We start from the raw sequence: 8111 nt of genomic DNA on the forward strand, positions 1-8111 counted from the left end.
CTACGGCGCACCCCTACCTGCTACACTAACTTGCTAGGATCTTGGCAAACCCTTGAGGTTAGAACACTGGGGTGCGCACGAAGTCTATCCCTCCAACCGATCTACGCTAACTTGCTAGGATCTTGCGGACGAACTCGACGAACTCACAACACAGATGGAAACAGGGTTTATACTGGTTCGGGCCACCGTCGCGGTGTAACTCCCTACTCCAGTGTGATGGTGGTGGATTGCCTCTTGGGCTGATGATGACAATACAAGGGAAGAACGGCCTCCTGAGGTTGAGGCGTTCTTGGGCTCGGTGAGCTTGTGTGTGTGATCCCCTTTCTCCATAGTGGTGGCTAGTCCTATTTATAGAGGCCCTGGTCCTCTTCCCAAATATTGAGCGGGAAGGGAGCCAACAACGGCGGGCTAATTTGAAGGGGGACAGCTAGTACAAGCTATCCTGACAAAAGTAGTCTTCGCCTGCACAAAGTTCTGGTGGTGACGCTGTTCCGGGCTCCACGATGACCTCCCTCTTGCAATCCTTGGTCTTGGTCTTGTTGCACCAAAATGGCAACCTTTGCTTGCTGCCTCGGTACTCCGCGGCTGCGCTTGCCCCCTTTGCACCAAAGAGGAAACAAGGACGCTGTGCGCGCTGGCGCCCGCCTAGTGTCGATTGTCACGGCTCACATCACGAAAGCCTCGTGAGGTTCGCCCCGCCTTGATATCTTCGCTCCTCGTGAGCCTGCCCGGCTAGGCCACTCCGGAGGAGGTCCTACATCGTCCACCTCGCGAGGCTTGGCCCCTCGCGAGGGTCTTGAGTGCTTTGCTGGTGAAGATGGGCCATATGGCCTGCTGGTTCAGCCACGCCGTGGGCCGCAGGCAGGCAAGTCTGGGGACCCCCGTTCCCAGAACGCCGACACACGCCGGTTTAGCCAGGGACGTGATAGCTGAAATTTTTTCCGGGTTAGCCTCAATGCCTCTGTTAGACACCAGAAAACCCAAGAGCTTGCCTGCCAGACCACCAAAGACACATTTAGCCGGATTAAGCATCATCTTATAGACCCGGAGGTTGTCAAAAATATCTCTCAAGTCATCTATCAATGTTTCCTCCTTCCTGGACTTCACCACAATATCATCCACATAAGCGTGGACATTGTGCCCAATCTATTTATGAGGACAATTCTGAACACGGCGCTGATAAGTTTCCTGGGCACTCTTGAGCCCGAAAGGCATAGACACATAGCAGAAGGCTCCAAAGGGAGTTATGAAAGTTGTCTTCTCCTGGTCCTTAACTGCCATTTTAATCTGATGATAACCAGAATAAGCATCCAGAAAACACAAACGGTCACAACCCGTCATAGCATCAATAATCTGATCAATACGCGGGAGAGCAAAGGGATCAGCTGGACAGGCTTTGTTCAAGTCTGTGTAATCCACACACATATGCCAAGTGCCGTTTTTCTTAAGTACTAGAACCAGATTCGCTAGCCACTCAGGGTGAAAGACCTCCACAATAAACCCTGATGCCAAGAGCCGGGCTACCTCCTCACCAATAGCCTTACGCCTCTCTTCATTGAAGCGGCGAAGAATCTGCCTGACCGGTTTAAACTTGGGATCTATATTAAGGGTGTGCTCAGCGATTTCCCTCGGTACACCTGGCATGTCAGAAGGCTTCCCTGCAAAGATGCCGGTTCTCACGGATAAACTCGATGAGAGCACTTTCCTATTTCGGATCCAGGTTAGCGCTAATGTTGAACTGCTAAGATGAATCGCCAGGAACAAAATCAACCGATTTAGTGTTTGCAGCCGATTTAAATTTCAGCGTCGGATCATGCTCTGTAGTTGGCTTCTTCAGAGACGTCATATCTGCTGGATCAACATTGTCTTTATAAAATTTCAGCTCTTCTATGGCACAAACCGACTCCGCATAAGCCGCATCCCTTTCTTCACATTCCAAAGCAATCTTCCTGCTCCCATGTACCGTGATGGTCCCCTTGTGGCCTGGCATCTTAAGCTGCAGATAAACATAACACAGCCTTGCCATGAACTTAGCATAAGCCGGCCTTCTGAATAGGGCATGATATGGGCTCTTGATTTTCACCATCTTCAAAAGTCAAAGTTTCTGATATTGAATCATGATCATCTCCAAAAGCCACCTCTAGGGCTATCTTGCCAACTAGGTACGCCGATTTACCAGGCACCACTCCATGAAAGACGGTGTTTGACGGTTTAAGATTCTTATCTGTCAGCCCCATGCGACGGAAGGTATCATAGTAAAGGATATTGATACTGCTCCCTCCATCCATAAGCACTTTGGTGAACTTGTAGCCCCTGACTTGAGGAGCCACCACTAAGGCCAGATGACCCGGATTATCAACCCGGGGCGGATGATCCTCCCGACTCCATAAAATGGGTTGTTCAGACCAGCGCAAATACTGAGGCAATACCGGTTCAACGGAGTTCACGGCCCTCTTGTGAAGCTTCTGATCGCGCTTACACAAGCTAGTGGTAAAGACATGATACTGCCCACTATTCAACTGCTTCAGATTGCTCTAATAACCCGACTGCTGCTGCTGATTCCCCTGATGGTTATAACCTCCCTGATTGCCCTGATTCCCTTGATTACCATGTCCGGTCTGATTGCCTTGGAATCCTGAACCGGAGCTGCCGCCTACATAACCCGGCCCATGAAAACCACCTCCTGAACCGCCGGGCTAGCCATTGTAGTATTGAAACATATTGGAATTCTTGAACTCTCGCATGATGAAACAATCATTCCAAAGATGTGAAACTGTCTTCTCCTTCCATCCGTGCTTTGGACAAGGTTGATTTAACAGGCGCTCCAGATTGGGGCCTGACCCTCCACCCCTCTGAGGCGATTTGCCCTTACGACAATGACCGTTATACTAGGCGTTGGTGTTAGCCACAAAGTCCAGGCTATTGTCCGCTTTGCGCTTACCGTTGATCCCATGACCTACCGGGTTATGCTGCTGCCACTTGGCATTGCCGTTCTTTTTCCCTTTCCCCGGTTTATCCTCTTCCGAATCAGGGTCCTTGGTACTATCTGAATCGGCATATTTAACCAAAGTGGCCATAAGCGTTGACATGTCATTACAGTGACGTTTGAGCCTCCCCAACTTCAGTTTTAATGGCATGAACCAGTAATTGCCCTCCAACGTCAAAACTGCTGTATCTGCATTGATGTGGTCTAATGAATGCAAAATAGCTCAGACTCGCTTCACCCAATGGGTCGTAGACTCCCCATCCTCTTGAACACAAGCGGCTAGGTCCACAATTGACATGGGCTGCTTACATGTATCCTTGAAATTCTGGATAAACTGGCTCTTCAACTCGGCCCATGACGCAATTAATGGAGTTAGCTGGTAGGCTCTTTAACCAAGTACGAGTTGTTCCTTCCAACATCATGGTGAAATACTTAGCACACACCGCTTCATCCACATCCAACATATCCATTGCCATCTCATAACTCTCAGCCCATGATTCAGGGGGTGAATCGACAGTGTAATTGGGCACCTTGCGAGGGCCTTTGAAATCCTTGGGCAGTCGTACATTGCGCAAGGCTGGGGTGAGGCAGGGCACCCCAGAAGAACTGAAGACCACACCTGGCTCCACTGAGGTGGTTGGACGAACCGGAGTAGGCTGACGAGCTGCGTGCTGAGCTGGTAACTTGGCCTCTCGACATGCTTGGCCATGATCCACCACATCTTGTGCATTAGCACCACCACCTACTAGGTTACGGTGCCACGCACTGCTTGACATAGTCGGTTCATCAATATGCCTGTTGTAGCTCCGGCTTTGACGGGGGGTGGAATGGATCCTGTCACGACTATGCGAATAAGCCTGCTGCTGGGCTAAAGCTGTTTGGAGGAGTTCCCTAGCCCGTCATGTCTAAACCGCCACCGGTGACTCGCCTTCGATCGGGAGAGCTGCCAATCATGAAGCGGCGGCCACAATGTTGTCCAACGGGTTGGAGTAATGCCCCGGAGGAATTGGAATGCGCTGAGACACAATGTTGTTCTGACGAGGCGGGTCCATCGTGCGTGGCTGAACCGGCGCTCCTGTTACCGGTGCCTTAATCCGGTTTACCACTGGCTGGTTACTGGTTCCCGCTCCGGGTGTGTTGAAGAGGTTCCTTGCCTCCAAGGTTGACGGAAGGCGCGATTGGTATCTCCTCCTCATGACATCATCTGATGCGCTCCGATCCAGCATAAGACGGTACGCCCGAGCCTCCAATCCGGCCCGCTCCGCATCCATCCAGGCGTTCTCTGCCGCCAGGTCCGCTTTAGCTTGGGTTATCTGATCCTTCACCTTTGCAATCTCCGCGTTGTGCGGATCCCGGTTTGCCGCGTCCACCTTCGTTTCTAGCAATGTTGCTAAAGTGTCGAACGGATCGGACAAAACCTGAGCCGGAGGCGGTGCAGAGCCCCCTGCTCCCACTAGCGTTGTTGTTGCTGAACCGGAGATCATTGCCGCGGCGGTAGAAGAGTGTTGCACTGGTTGTGTACCAGCCATGAAGACCGCGACCCGGCTTGGCAGATCGAGGGGGTCTGGAATACTGTTGCCCTCGGAACCTCCACTAATCCGGCCATCCTGCAGTTGGTACAGGGACTCGGTCTCTTCGGTTGAAGACTCGTCGTCGGAACAGACAACGGTTTCCCCATCATATGACGGTCCATCCTCATATTCCGCTCCATGGATGACACCTACGAAAACATTCCTCGCTGCGGGCTGAACCTGGGTAGGGCTTGCACGCTGAGCCGTCTCGATGATGTCGGAGCAGGTGTCCGGCTTAGGGCCTGGTTCGCCGATCTTGCCGATGAAGACGTGAATCCCACCAAAGGGGACTCGGTACCCGTATTCAATTGAACCGGCTTCGGGACCCCATCCTGCATCGTCGGTGTAGAGCTTGCCGCGACGACTTCTAGTCATACGGCCCACGGCGTATCCCTTGAGTCCTTCGAAGCTGCCCTTCAAGAACTCAAAACCATCATGCGATAGCCCCACGGTGGGCGCCAACTGTCGTGGTTGTGTCACAGCAGATGTCCTCGTGAAAGGACTTAGTCATAGAGCCATCGCTACGGGTTAGCTTAAAGGGGTTAAACCAGACAAGGGACACGAGAGTTTTATTCTAGTTCGGCCCCTTACGATGAAGCTAAAAGCCTACGTCTAGTTGTGATGGAATTGCTGGGGTTTCGATGACCAGGTAGCGAATCCGCTTTGCCTGGATCTCGAGTTGTTGTGTGTTGTCCCTAAACCGCCGCCGGGTCGTCCCTTTATATACATAGGTCGACGCCCGTCGGTTTACAGAGTCCCGAGGCCGGATCATCAGTGTGTCCAACTCGGTCTCTATCCTCCCTATCTTACAATACAAGTTACATCAGAAAGTCGATTTACATCTACATGCCTTAACCCACCTTTGGGCCTTGGGCCTTTGTAAAGCGCCACCATCCTCATGTCTTTATGGGCTTCCAATCTTCATAGAGTTAACCCGGCTACTCCTGGCCAATTTATGCCCAGTAGTAATATGCCCAACAGGGACCGATCACTCATCTCGGTTGGACCGAAATGTTACGAAGGGAAACACAGAGTTTGCAATCCCATCTCAGTGAGACCGAGATCCCTATCGGTGAGACAGAAGTGACTAGGGTTTCTGGCAGTAGCTATGTCAAGTGAACTCGGAGGCGCCGGATAGAAGATTTCGGTGGGCCGAGTTTGACTTTTGGTTTGGGACATATGTGGATACGAGAAAATGGTTGAGGGTTTTTGGAGCATATCACTAAGCATTTTGAGCAAGCAACTCATTAAGAAACACCTCAGCCCCTTTTAATAGAATTGGCTTTTCCTATGGACTCAATGTGATCTTGGATCACTAAAAGTAAAATGTAGAGTCTTGTACTTTAAGCTTGAGGCAATCTTTTGTCCTTAGCATTTCAGGGGTCCACTTTCTAATCCATGCCATGCCAATCATTGGGCTTTTCTTGAAATATTTATCTTCAAGTAGCATTAGCCCAATGAGCTATATGTTGTTAGGAATTACCAAAACCACCCAGGGATAGTTGCACTTTGAATCTCCCCCTTTTTGGTAATTGATGACAACATATAGATCCAAGCTTCGACAAATGAGTATAAGATTGAAGAACATCATCGCTTTGAGAAGTATGTGATAAGCAAGAACTCCCCCTAAATTTGTGAATTATTTAAAATTTTCTTATGAATGCAAATGCACAATCGATTAGGATCATGGGTTACTCTTCCATGTCACATACATCTTGGTGGAGCGCTCAAAATGATAGAGATTAGAAGCATGCACTCATCACCAAGCAAGTGAATGATCATATATGGAATATAAAGGATAGCATCATTCAACCAAACATTAATGTAGCATATGATCAACCACATGATCACATAAGTATCTCACAAGGACATAAGGACATAAAGTATCTCACACAAGAACACAAAAAATCCAACCAAAAGCAAGAGAGATAAAAGGCAGACACTCTCTCTCTCTTGAAGCCTATGATCTATACATATTTCTCCCCCTTTGGCAACAAGTTACCAAAAAGTTTGAAAATGCATAGTGCTATACGTCTCTCAGGCTTGGTCTTCGGGAGGTGGTGTAGATAGAACTCCAAGGACGAAGGCTTCCGATGACGTAGTTGGAGCTGATGGAGTGGGTGCTAGAGGTGGGATTGGAGCTGTCGCTGCTGGTGCTGATACTGAAGCTCTAGCATCTGAGACTGGCACTGCAGCAGACCTTGGACCTCGTGGCACATGTTGAAAAGCATCAGCGGTTGCTTTTCCTTTCCTCCCCTCTGCTTCGTCCTGAAGCTGCTCAACTGCAGTCTGAATCTCAGTCACCTTCAGATCAAGATCATAGAATTTTGTTTCCACAATCCTCTCTAGGCTCTCCTAATTCTGAGTCAGGGTGGCCAAGCCCTTCTCAATCCTCAGTGTAGCTTGAATCAGATAGCCTAACTGATCTTGCTTGCTCTTCAGGAAGACTCGAGATGCCTCTTCAACACTTGGCATCTGGGCAGCTTTCTCAGCCTTTTTCTTGGCTCTCTTCTCCTGGACATGAGCTGATGATGGTTCCTCCTCATTCATCACAACAATGTTGTCTTCAAATTCAGGATGTAGAGGTAGATGCTCCCTGTCCAGCAAATAAGTCCCTGTGCCCATCTTAGAGTTGATGAGCTCCTGAATATGTGGAGCATATCCACAACTCCTCTTTTGATAAGCAGCAGTCCTCTTGATCGTTTCGACAATCAAACTCATAACTTTGAACTTCTGGGGAACATCAAAATTTTGCAGCATGTTGATGGAGTGTCCTCAGATCATCTTGTGATCTCCTGACTTGGGTAGCAATGTGTGCCTTAGGATCCAGTTGATCGTAGGCAGACCAGACAACAAGAAATGCACAGATCCAAGCTCGTGAGTTTCCAAAGCCTTATCAGGGATCTCCTTCTACATGTTTGCCATTGAGTTGTGGTCTTTCTTCTTGGTGGCATACACATCCAAGTCACCTTCATGTTCTTTGGGGGCATTGATTAGCTTGGCCCATTCTTCAACTGTGGACTGGTACCTAGTACCCTCAGACATCCAAACTATCCTTCCATCTGGATAGAAGTGGGCAGTGGAGAAAAACTGCATGATCAACTCATCATTTCACTTGGTGAGCTTTTGTCCAACGAATTCATCAACTCCACATGCCTTAAAGCTATCATACACTTCAGGGAAGTGATCTTCATTTTCCCGGATGAACTCCCAGTCCACCCATTTCGTGTCACACACTATGGGCTTCTTGTCAAGCAGAATTGTCTCATAAAAATCTTGTTGTTCCTTTGTATGGAACTTGTAGTCAACTGTAGTCCTCCTCCTAACAGCATAGGGATCAGAATGTCTCCACAACCTCAGTCTTGCATCTTTCCTGATGTGCATGTCGTCAGCGACTGGATGAGCATCATTGTGGTCAGGAATTTTGGGTTTCAACTTCCTCAAAACAAGAGAATCATCTTCCTCTTCTTCAGCTTCAGGCACTAGGGCCTTGTTCTTCTCCTCAGCAGGTATACTCCTGGTGTTCCTCTTGGGCTTCGGGGGTTTCTGAGCAG

This window comes from Triticum urartu, chromosome 7 (assembly GCF_003073215.2).
Source record: "Triticum urartu cultivar G1812 chromosome 7, Tu2.1, whole genome shotgun sequence".
Taxonomy (NCBI): Eukaryota; Viridiplantae; Streptophyta; class Magnoliopsida; order Poales; family Poaceae; genus Triticum; species Triticum urartu.